This window comes from Chiloscyllium punctatum, chromosome 1 (assembly GCF_047496795.1).
Source record: "Chiloscyllium punctatum isolate Juve2018m chromosome 1, sChiPun1.3, whole genome shotgun sequence".
Classification (NCBI taxonomy): Eukaryota; Metazoa; Chordata; class Chondrichthyes; order Orectolobiformes; family Hemiscylliidae; genus Chiloscyllium; species Chiloscyllium punctatum.
In genome coordinates, this window is record NC_092739.1 from 142,151,243 (window position 1) to 142,164,254 (window position 13,012).

Genomic DNA, 13,012 nt, shown 5'->3' on the forward strand with positions numbered 1-13,012 from the left:
CTTGTTTTGGTTTTAAAAAAGCATGATTTAAAGGGGCCTCACAGTTGTTAGAATTTGATCAGAACTCCATAGCAGCCATTGTAGCATCTGAGTTCTCGATCCCAAAGTTTGGGATGCCGACCCTGCTTACAGTCACAACTGATAGTTTGTTAAGCCCGATCCTATTTAGCTTATGAAAATCTTTAACTAGCTTGTGTTCTTTATCCACATGTACTAATGTTACCTTTTTTTAAAAAAAACTATAAATTCATGTTCACGGCAATCATGTCAGGTTTGAAGGAAGCATGCATCGGCACAAGTTGGAAATGCATTTGGGCAGTAACATGCCTTTGCATATGCAGCATGTACATGCATATATCATGAGTATTAAATACATATTTCCTTTTTAGTTAAGGTTAATCTTTCCCTTGAAAGGCTTGAAAGGAATGCTATATACATTTGTTAGAATCATGCCACAGGTTAAAGGGTTAAATTAAGAGTACAGTTTACATGAAGTTAGTTTATAATACTGAGTTTATGAAGTTTTGGTTGACCTAATGGAGGTATTTAAAATGGTAGGGCATTTGTTAAGGTTGATGTAGAAAACTATTTTCTCTGGTAAGAAAATCCAGAACAAGCTAGCAACCATTTAGGAGATTAATCAGAATGGACCTTTCAGAGTAGAGGATATTTCCAACTCCCAAAAGGTTGTGGGTCTGGGTCAATTGATTTTCTTTTCAATGGCAGTGGGTTGCGTATGTAATGCTTAAACCAACTTTCCACAGTGCACTTGGGAGTCTGTTATATTTGAGGATTAACAGCCAGGTTTCACAAAGTTTGGAAAAACCAGGCAGTTAAATGTGGATGGGAGCAACTGGTTGCAGAAGGCTGGTGTTCTTCATAGCACTCTTAGAGGAACAAGAGTACTTTCCCACAACTCCTCAATTTAACCTTTTCTGACCTGTGTTATCTTTAGTGTTATGATTAGTCACTCCTCTCAACCCTTGATTGGTCCATCCCTTCCTTTCCAATTCATCCTAAAACTTTGATTTTCACCACTCATTTACAAGTCTGAGACTCCATTTCCAACCCTTGAGCCTTTCCCAGTGATGGTATCAAACTCTGGCTTCTGACTGAGTTTTCCCGCCTGGTAGTATGGCTACATGCTGAGTGAGAAGAGGAATATAAAAATGTTGTTATGATATTGTCTTTGTATGGTAACTTCTTGTCCACAGATGTTCTCAAATTCCTTCCCACACCCAAGAGATGTGCTCCTCCTGTACCTCCCCATCTCCATCTGAATATTGGAATGGAGCAAATGACAAAGCATAATTCCAGAATTAGAGCCAGATCATGTGGATTCATTCCCAAGACTTCTGAAAGCTGGAACTCACTGTGCAAAAAAATTCTGGATTCTGGGTCAAATGGAGTATTAAGTAAGGATGTCAATGATGTGGAAGAGAAGTGGATGCATGGAGTTGAAATACAGATCGAACATAATTCAATTGATTGACAGTACCTTGCTGAGGGGTGAATGACCAGTATCTATTCCTAATGTTTATTTGGACTCTTTCATCAATGTATAACACTATCTGAAGTATGTCGAGAGTGTGGTGAGTTCATGGAATGCCCTGCCAGTAGCAGTGGTGGACTCTCCCTCTTTATGGGCATTTAAACGGGCATTGGATAGGCATATGGAGGATAGTGGGCTAATGTAGGTTAGGTGGGCTTGGATCGGCGCAACATCGAGGGCCAAAGGGCCTGTACTGCGCTGTATTGTTCTATGTTCTATGGTGCTAAAAAAGTACAGCAGGTCAGGCAGCATCTGAGGAGCAGTAGAATCGACGTTTTGGGTATAAGCCCTTCATCAGGAAGTATATCTGAAGTATGCTGTACTCTTTGTTTCATGAAGTGGGATCTAAAAAATGCACTTGCACTTAGTTATTGGATTTTTATTGAAGTGTTGTGCATTTATGAATATTGAAAAGACTACTAGTCATGTCACTAATAGATTGCAATTATCTCCTGCCTATATGTGTTGTTTTTATTGCTAAAAAAAGGATTATCTTGCTGTTTGTTTATCTTTCCTACATTTGATTCCAATGAAAGTGCATGTGTATATAGCTGACTTGTATATTGTTGTATTTAACAGTAGTTAGCTTAACTGACTGTTTGTTTAGTACATTTTTGTATAAAACTAAAGGAGAAAAGTGTCTCAATTGCATATCTTTGTTATAAATTGAATAAATAAAATGTTCTAGTTAGGAAATTTGGTTCTGGCTTTTATTTGGCACTGGAGAAGATGGTGTCTGTACAAATCAGACAGGTTTTGCCTGAACACAGCTGGGACTGAGTTCCAGTGGAACCTTCTCCTAATACTATTGGGCGGACGTTAAACTAATGTGGCAGGGATGTGGGAATCAAGAGAGGGTTGTGGAGATGAATGCTATGGTTCATAAAAGCATTGAAGATACATTTGGCATGAACAGAGAGAATAGCAAGTTAATAATTGAAGTGGGATGTGACAATATGTGCCTTTTAAGAAGGATTTGTTCTGTTTCTCTTGTAGAGGAGTGTTGTAGATGTGATGACGAGGTGTCTGCTCCATGTAAAGCTGAGTAAATAGGTTTGGAGAATTTTTAAAAAGTTAGACAAAAGAAGCATGACTGGGTGGAATCAGGTTCATATATACCCAGTGTTTTAGTTTTGCTTTCAGTTGATGAGGTTGGGATCTTGGAGTTGAAGCTGCTAGATACTATTCTGTCTGCTGCTACAAAAAGGTTGAATTCTGTCTCTGCTGTTAGATTCATTTTTCCAGTTTTGCCTTTCTCTTACACTGGAGATAGCACATGAACAAATCTGGTTTGCTGCATTTGCCTTTGCTAAGGTTCAGTTTATGGGATGCTGTGATATTGGAACAGTTGATGAATAGTGGTTAAATTTTTTTTAGTATTTTGGTAAAGTTATGCCAATTTATTTTTGTTTGTATTTTAATCGTGGTATAAGAATAAAGTGTGTTTCGCTTAAAGCCTACTTGAATCAAATCTGGAATGCAGTGCCTTACACTTGCCATGAAATAAGATTAAAGTTAGGGTCTGTACTATCTCCATGATATATTTTGAGGGGTTTAGTCTGGTCCATAAGAGGGAGTATGGAAGAAAGTAATTAAATCTAAATCTGGGTTACTCTGCACATATGTGGATGTATGTAGTATAGTTAACAAGATTCTACAGGCAGAGAATTTTATATGGAATTATGATATTGTGGTAAGAGTCCTGGTTAAGGGAAGGGCAGTTGACTGTTTAATATTCCTACGCACCAAGATTTTGGGTAGAAAATAAAAGTGATTAAAAGATGTGGTGGTTTTGGTTAATGAGAGCATTGCAGTGCTGGAGGAAGACATCTGAGCGTTCAAGATCAGAATTTTGCTAGACCTTGGGAACAATCAGGGTGCAATTATGTTGTTCAATGTATTCTATAAACCACCAACTAATGGAAAGGATTTAAAGTTACAAATCTGCAAGGAAATTACACACATACCAACAATACAGAGTAGTTATAATGTTGAGCTTCAACTGCACTACCAGTTTCTCAGTCTATATTTGGGTAAAGGGTTGTGAGGTGTAATTGTGCCTACAGCACCATGTGTTCATCGTTTCTAATTAGGCTGTACTGTTTGACATGCTTCTTGGAAATGAGGTGGACCAAATGACTTCAGTGTCAGTTGGGCAACATGTTGGAGACACTGATTATTGAATCCTAAGGTTCAGGATGATGGTGGAGAATGACGTCTTCCATAGAGTTATACAGCACAGACACAGATTCTTTGGTTCAACTTGTCCAGGTTGACCAGACATCTTAAACTGATGTAGTCCAATTTGCCAATATTTGGTTCTTATCCCTCTAAATCCCATCATGTACCCATCCAAATGCCTTCTAAATGTTGTAACTGTACCCGCCTCCAACATTTCTTCTGGTAGTTCATTCCATACTTGCGCCACTGTGCATGAAAAAGTTGCCCCTCAGCTTCCTTTAAATCTTTCCCCTCTCACCTTAAACCAATGCCCTCTAGTTTTAGACTCCTCTACTCTGGGGAAAAAAGATCGTGTCTATTTACCACATCCATGCCCCTTACAATTTTCTAAACCTCTGTAAGGTCACCTCAGCCTCCGGTGAAAAAAGCCTCAGCCTGTTCAGTCTCCCTTTATAGCTCAAACCCTCCAATTCTAGCAACATCATTGCAAATCTGTTCCGAACCTTTTCAAGTTTAATAACATTCCCCCATAGCAGGGAGATCAGAATTGAACAAAGTATTCGAAAAGTGGCTTCAACAATATCCTCTACAGCTGCAACATGACATCCCAACTCCTGTCCTGAGTGCACTGACTAATGGAGGCAAACACCCCAAAGGCCTTCTTCACTACCCTGTCCAACTGAGACTCCACTTTAAAGGAACTATGCACTGCACCCCTCAGTCTATTTGTTCGGTGACAATCTCCAGGGCCCTACCAATAACTGTATAAATTAATTGGTCAAAATACAACACCTCACATTTATCGAAATTAAACTTCAACTGCCACTTTGCCCATATGATCAAGGTCCCATTGTACTCTGTGATAAACTTCTTCACTCTCCACTACACCACCAATTTTGGTGAAATCTGCAAACTTACTAACCATACCTCCTACATTCACATCCCAATCATCCGAATGACGAAAAGCAATGGACCCAGCATGATCCTTGCCAGACACAATTGGTCATAGACCTCCAGCCCAAAAGACAACCTCCTCCACCACCCTCCGTCACTTACCTTCAAGCCAATTTTGTAACCAATTGGCTAGTTCCCCTGGATTCCATGTGATCTAACCTTGCTAACAAGTCTACCATGTGGAACTTTGTCAAACATCTTGCTGAAGTCCATACAGACAACGTCTAATGTTCTGCCTTTATCAATCTTCTTCAAAAAACTCAATCAAGTTGGTGAGACACTATTTCCCATACACAAACCATGTTGAATGTCCGTAATCAATCCTAACTTTTCCAAAAGCATGTAAACCCTGTCCCTCAGAATCCCCTCCAACAATAATACCCAACACTGACATCATGCTCACCAATCTTTAATTCCTTGGCTTTTCCTTATCACCTTTCTTAAATAATGGCACCGCACGTACCTAAACTCAATTCTTCCATCATCTCACCCATGGCTATAGATGATACAAATATCTCAGGAAGGGGCCCAGCAATCTCTTCCCATGTCCCATAAAGTTCTAGGAAACACATAATCAGGTCAATGTAGAGCAAAAAAAGAGTCAATTCGCAGAGAGCCAAATTCAATGGGAAAGGATAGAGGTGGGCAGAATAGACTAAAATGAGAGATTGGTGGGAAAAGCTATAACAGTACAATGGATTACCTGTAAAGAAGAGATGGTTTGGGAAAAGCCATGGCATATTCTCTCAAATGGGAAAGGTAGGACAAACAAAGTCAGAGCTCCCTGTATAACAAAGGAAATATAAATTAAGGTAAAGAAGAAAAAGTGCCTATGACCTGTGTAAGATAGAAAATACAATTGAGAACACAAGGAATACAGAAGGTTCGGAGGAGAAATGACAAAAACAAATCAGAGAAGAAATTGAGGGAAGACTAGCAACTAACATAAAGGGATGTCCCAAAGTCTTCACTAGTTGGAGAGACTAGGACCTGAGGGCACAATCTGAGACTGAAAGGATGACTCTTTAGAACTGAGCGGAGGAGGAATTTCTTCAGTTGGGGTTGGTGAAACTGTGGAACTCATTGCTGCAGAAGGATGTGGAGGCCAAGTCATTGAGTGTGTTTAAGACAGAGATAGATAGGTTGTTGATTTGTAAGGGGTTCAAGGGTTCAGGGGGGAGAAGGCAGAAAAATGGGGGAGAGAAACATATCAGCCATGATTGAAAAATGGAGCAGACTCGATGGGCCAAATGGCCTCAATGTGCTCCTATATCCTGTGGTCTATAGGCATATAAATAGAAAAGGAATGGTAAAAGGTTGAGTAGGATCGATTAGAGATCAAAAAAAGGGATTTACATATGGAGATTCTTTGACAATAAGGGAGATGCTATCTAGATCATAGTGACAGATAGGAAATGTCAGCCAATAGGAAAGTTCTAAATTGATAAAGATGTAATACTGGATAGACTGTTAGTCCTTAAATGATGAGGCACTGGGACTAGATAAGATGCATCGACAAATACTGCTGGAAGTGAGAGTGTAAATTTCAGGGGTACTGACCCCAATTTTTCAGTCATAGAATCCCTACAGTGTGGAAGCAGGCCAATCAGCCCATCATGTTTACACCAACCCTCAGAAGAGCATCCCCCTCTTTAACCCTGCATTTCCCATGGCCAATCCACCTAACTTGCACATCTTTGGATTGTGAGAGGAAAACAGAGGACCTGGAGGAAACTCACGCAGATATGGAGAGAATGTGCAAACTGAACCCAGGTTCCTAGTGCTGTGGGGCAGCAGTGCTAATCACTGAGCCACTGTGCTACCCCCAGCTTTCCCTAGATTTAGGAGAGGTGCCAGAAGCCTGGGGAATTGTTTGGAGCCTTCTTCAGGAAATGTAAGGGTAGCCCACCAATTACAGATCTGTCAGTTTGATTTCAGTGGTGGGGAAGCTTAGAGAGGCTATTTTTCAGAATGGAATGCGTAATCAAATAGCAAAATGTGGGTTATTTAGAAATATCAGTACAGATTTCTGAAGAGGTAATCATGCTTGACTAACTTGCTGGAGATTTTTGAAGAGGTAGCTCTGTTGATGTGGCATACATGGACTTCGAGAGGTGATTGATATAGTACAACCCAATAGACTCATAGGGAAAGTTATAGATTCTAGCATAAAAACATCAGTAGATGCAAACTTTGCTGAGTGATTGAAAACAGAGAGTAATGGTCAATGGATAGATTTTAAGCTGGAGGAAGAATTGTTGTTCAGTTCCTCAGGGATCAGTATTTGGATCCTTGCTTTTCCTAAAATGTGTCAAAGAGCTTGATCTTGGAGTGCAGTGGATAATTTCAATGATTACTAAATGACACAAATGTTAGTAGTTAGACACAAAAGTAAACTGGACAAGGACAGTGCAGAACTCCCAAAGGACAGTCCATTAATGTGTCAGTGGGCAGCTAGGGTACAGATGAGCTTCAATGCAAAGAGGTGTGATTTGATGTATTTTGGTAGAAAAAAACATTGAAAGACAAAATAAATAGGGGTACAATTCTAAAGAGGATGAAAATGCAGATGGAACTGGGTGCATATGTAAACAAATCACTGAAGGGGGCAAGATAGGGGGAGAGAGTGGGGAGGAGGTTTGATGGACATTCTAAAATCATGAGCAGGCTGGACAGAGTGCTGGAAGAGACTATTCCTCCTTGTAAAATAAGCTAGAATGATAGGGGCATTGTAACTTGCAAAAGGGGAAATATGATGAGAAAAAGACATGTTTGCACTGAGTATTTAGGCTATGGAATGTGCTGCCTGGAAAAGTGATGGGGCATGTTCAATTAATACATTTAACAGGGCATTGGATGATTATTTGGATAGAAAAACTATACAAGTCTATCAGGAAAAGTGGAAGATTGACACAAAGTAATGATGCTTAGTTGAAGAGCTCATGTAGACATTAATGAAAGAATGACCTCCTTATGCATGACAATTCTTCGGTGATTTTGTGTTCCAAGTTCAATAAGAGACCCACTAAATTCTACCACCAACCAGGGCTACCAGCTATTCCAAGCTCCTCCCCCCCCAATAATTGGACCTCCCTGGTGGCTCCCTACTACAATTGCGCCAGCCATCCCTATCCACTTCCAAACCCCCCCCCCCCCCCCCACCCAGATTGGACAGCCTCTGATTGCCACATTCATTCCTGCACCCCACATTCAATTTCATGCCCAAACATATCCCCAATGTACCTACAACGCTTATCCAATATCAACTGTAGCTTTGTGTTGGAAGATTTTCCGCTCATGTGACTGTGTTTAGGAAACCTACACCAACCAATTTATCTTAAAAACTGCTAGGAGTGCAGTAAGCCAGTTGCCAACTTTGAAAGAGTCCCTCATCACCTCCAAATTTATAAACAAATATCCAATCCTATCCAAACTCTTGAGGACCCTGGTTGGCTTTGATTCCCTCTTCTATGCCCCTTGACAAGGCTGGTTTTGTTTACGAGGTTCCAATTTGAAAAATATCACCGAGAAACGCACATTCTCACATTCTGTAGCAAAATTTTTCTTCACTTGTGTGATGTGGGCTTTGCTGACGGTGCCAGCAATTACTGCTCATTCCCAATTGCCCTTCAGAAGGTGACTTCCTGAAGGACAAAGTTAAAAATCACACAACACCAGGTCATAGTCCAACAGGTTTAATTCAAAGCTAGTGTACTTCCAATTAAACCTGTTGGACTATAACCTGGTGTTGTGTGATTTTTAACTTTGTACACCCCAGCCCAACACCGGCATCTCCAAATCCATGAAGGACAGCAGTTTGCTTGGTGTAGCTGGATCCACAATGTCTTTAGGTTGGGAGTTCTAGTAATTTCACCCAGTGACACAGAAGGAACAGCAATATATTTCCAAATCAGGATAGTGAATAGCTTGGAGGATTGGTGTTGGTGGTGATGTTCCCATCTATCTGCTACTAGGTGGAAGTGCTCTTGCGTTTGGAAGGTTCCCTCAAAGAGCTTGATGAAAAGTGTGAATAAACCAATGGTTATACTGTTCTGAGTATGATGGTTAGATTTTCTGAGGTGAATAGCTTGAATCAGAAATTTCCTGGCTCGATCCAAAATGTTGCACAATTTTGTGTGATTTTCACTTGAATTTGGAGCGCACAGAATGGATCCTGCGGCCTACATAACACGTCAGAGGTAAACTAATTGGCTGCTGTGTGTTAAAACGCCCACCTCAGTTCTCTGTGGCCTGTTGTTTTCTTAAATATTAGGCCCTCTCATTCACACAACTCCCAACCCCCGACACAATCTTCATGTCCGTCCATGTAACACATGTCAGCACATGCCCTCCACCCAACCCCGAGCAGTCAAGCATCAATAATGCTGCAATGTTTGCACTAACAGTTCTGTGAAACAAACTGTTCTTGAAACTGCTAGCACAGCCTTTCTGTCAACTCACTGACAGTTGGGGAGGTTTCTCTCCCTCTCATTTTTGAATGTCCAGAGACTTAAATAACTTGACACATCTATAGGTGTAATTCCCATTCATTCATAGAATCATAGAAAACCCTAGCAGGACTTATACACTTAATGGTAAGGTCCTAGGGAGTGTTGCTGAACAGAGATATCTTGGAGTGCAGGTTCATAGCTCCCTGAGAGTAGAGTCGCAGGTAGATAGGACAGTGAAGAAGGCATTTGGTATGCTTTGCTTTATCGGTCAGAGTACTGAGTACAGGAGTTGGGAGGTCATATTGCGGCTGTACAGAACATTGGTTAGGCCACTGTTGGAATATTGTGTGCAATTCTGGTCTCCTTCCTATTGAAAGGATGTTGTGAAATTTGAAAGGGTTCAGAAAAGTTTTACAAGGATGTTGCCAGGGTTGGAGGATTTGAGCTATAGGGAGAGGCTGAACAGGCTGGGGCTGTTTTCCCTGGAGTGTTGGAGGCTGAGAGGTGACGTTATAGAGGTTTATAAAATCATGAGGGGCATGGATAGGGTAAATAGACAAGGTCTTTTCCCTGCAGTGGGGAAGTCCAGAACTAGAGGGCATAGGTTTAGGATGAGAGGAGAAAGATATAAAAGAGACCTAAGGGGCAACCTTTTCATGCAGAGGGTGGTGCATGTGTGGAATAGGCTGCCAGAGAAACTGGTAGAGGCTGGTAAAATTGCAACATTTTAAAGGCATCTGGATGGGTATATGAATAGGAAGGGTTTGAAGAGATATGGACCAGGTGCTGATAGGTAGGACTAGATTGGGTTGGGATATCTTGTCGACATGGACGAGTTGGACTGAAGGGTCTGTTTCTGTGCTGTACATCTCTATGACTCTAAGTCCATGCTAACCCTTCAAAGAGTAATCCAGCCAGACCCATTCCCCTACCCTTTTACTCTAAATTTACCCCTGACTAGTGCACCTAACTTACACATCCCTGAACACTGTGGGCAATTTAGTATGGCCGATTCACCTAACCTGTACATCTTTGGATTGTGGGAGGAAACCCACACAGACACAGGAAGAATGTGCAAACTCCACACAGACAGTCGCCCGAGGCTGAAATCGAACCCGGGTTCCTGGTGCTGTGAGGCAGCAGTGCAGCCCTAGTTCTTCACTAATTCTGTTGTAGAATACATATTGCAGGTTGAGGCAGTTTCTGGAGCAAACATAGTGTCAGTTTGTCCTACGCATTGAATTGAAAAGGCCCAGCCAATTTGTAACTCAAGCCCATGAACTTCATAGCCTGCACTTTTCTGCTACAAATGGAAATAGGGATGAGACTTTTGTCTTTTCCATCATTTTTATACAAGTCCACATTAAAAGTATAAAAGACTGCACTATTCCACTAATACCCAGCCTGATATTGTTAAGATGTTAGTCTCCCTGTGGTCAAACTCCAACTGTCTCTTTCCTGAAAAAAAAGTGTTTCACTCATTAATAAAATGAAAACATAATCTTTGTAACAGGAATAAATCATGAAGGCCAGCAAAGCCCATCCATTTTTGATCAGTGCCACATGTTTTAAATTGACAAGCAAACAATCCTGTTCTCAATGGCTTATGGTGTGTTACTGAGCCATTCAAAATAGAAAATACAACCTGTGGTCTGGCCTGAGTTAACTAAATTCAGGCACAGTGGTATGAGGTTTCAAATAAATTTGGTGGAGCTGTGGAGGAGCCAGAAGGCCTGGATTCAAGTCCCATCTGCCCCAGAGATGCATCATAACATGTCTAAAGAGTTTATTAAAATATCTATAAATTAACCCAAATGTTGATTGACAACCAGCCAGGTTTCCATGCATTTGTGGAAGGTATGTTGTAAATAAATGTACCTAGGCTGTTCTGAGAAATGGTCACTGGACTTGAAATGTTAATCGTAATTTCTCTCCACAGATGCTGCCAGATCTGCCGAGCTTTTTCAGAGAATTTCTGTTCTGTTTTTGATTTCTAGCATCCATAATTCTTTTGGTTTCCACTCATTTATGGTTGGTGACTCTTACTAGAACAGTAATTAAGCAAGTACTACCCAATAAAATGTTTTTTGTGTATTGATTAGATTAGATTAGATTAGATTACTTACAGTGTGGAAACAGGCCCTTCGGCCCAACAAGTTCACACCGACCCACCAAAGCGCAACCCAACCAGACCCATTCCCCTACATTTACCCCTTCACCTAACACTATGGGTAATTTAGCATGGTCAATTCACCTGACCTGCACAGTTTTTTTGGATTGTGGGAGGAAACCGGAGCACCCGGAGGAAACCCACGCAGACACGGGGAGAATGTGCAAACTCCACACAGAGAGTCGCCTGAGGCGGGAATTGAACCCAGGTCTCTGGCGCTGTGAGGCAGCAGTGCTAATTCTTACATGTTTTATTAGGATACAACTAAAGAAGAGGATGATCAATGTCTGATGTTAGACTAGTCATGGCCAGGAATTACCATTCAGGGCGAGATTATAACTCACTCAAATCCCATCTACATACACAGCATTAAATCTGGTTCATGCTGTTTAGGATCACATGAAGAATGACTGGGTGCGATAAGGTGACAGTAATTCACAAAATGATTACAAGACTTAAAGGACTGTGTAAAATTAAAGTGGATAAGATTGAGATGGAGAGAAAATTTGTTAGTACAGAGAAAACAAAGAGTAGGAACAAATATGTCCTTTTTCTGAATGACAGGTAGTGACTAGTGGACTATTGCACAGATTGGTACGAGGAGCCTGACTATTCACAATGTATGGTCACGATTTAGATGAGGAAGTTAATAGTAAAACATCAAAATTTGCAAATGACACAAAGTTGGGTGGAAGAGTGAGCTATGAGGAGGATGCAGACATGTTGCAATGTGATTTGGACAGGCTAAGTGAGTGAGCAACTGCATGACAGATGCTGTGTAATGTAGATAAATGTGAAGTTATGCACTTTAGTAGCAAATATAGAAAGGTAGATTATTATTTCAATGACTGTAAACTGAGAGAGGGTAATGTTCAATGAGATCTGGGTGTCCTTGTGCATCATTTGCTGGAAGTGAGTGTACAAGTACAGCAGGCAGTAAAGAAGACAAAGTGTAACTTCGTAGTGAGAAGATTCAAGTACAGGATTAAGGTTGTCTTGGTGCAATTGCAGAGGGCATTGATGAGGCCACATCTGGAATATTCTATGCGGTTTTAATCTCCTCATCTGAGGACAGATGTTTTTGCTACAGAGAGATTGCAGGGAAGATTTAACAAAATTGTTTCCTTGGATGGTAGGACTGATGTATGATGAGAATTTGAGTCGATTAGGATTGTATTCACCGAAGCTTACAAGAATGGGAGGAGGGGGGTGGATTTCATAGAAACCTATAAAATTCAAACAGGTTAGATGCAGGAAGGATGGTCATAATGGTGAAAGTCCAGAATCAAGGGTCATATTTTCAGGATATGGGTAGGCCATATAGGACTGAGATGAGGAGAAACCTTTTTCAACCGTAGAGAGTGGTGAGCCTGAGGAATTCACTATCATAGAACGTTGTTGAAGCTAAAACATTGTTTTCAAGAAGGAGGTAGATATAGTTGTTGTGGCTAAAATGGATCAAGGAATATCAGGGGAGGGTGGGATGGGGTATGAAGCTTGATCAACCATGATCATAATGAGTCGCAGAGCAGGCCCCAGGGGTTGAATGGTCTACTCCTGCTCCTATTTTCTAAGTTTCTATGTTATGTTGCTATGAGTGTATTTGGCATTTCATGTTTATATGGCCCACTGAAGAAGCTATTCACTTAGTGCTTGCTTTCTCTGCGCTGCTTTACAAATTTTCATTTCCAGATAATAATGTCT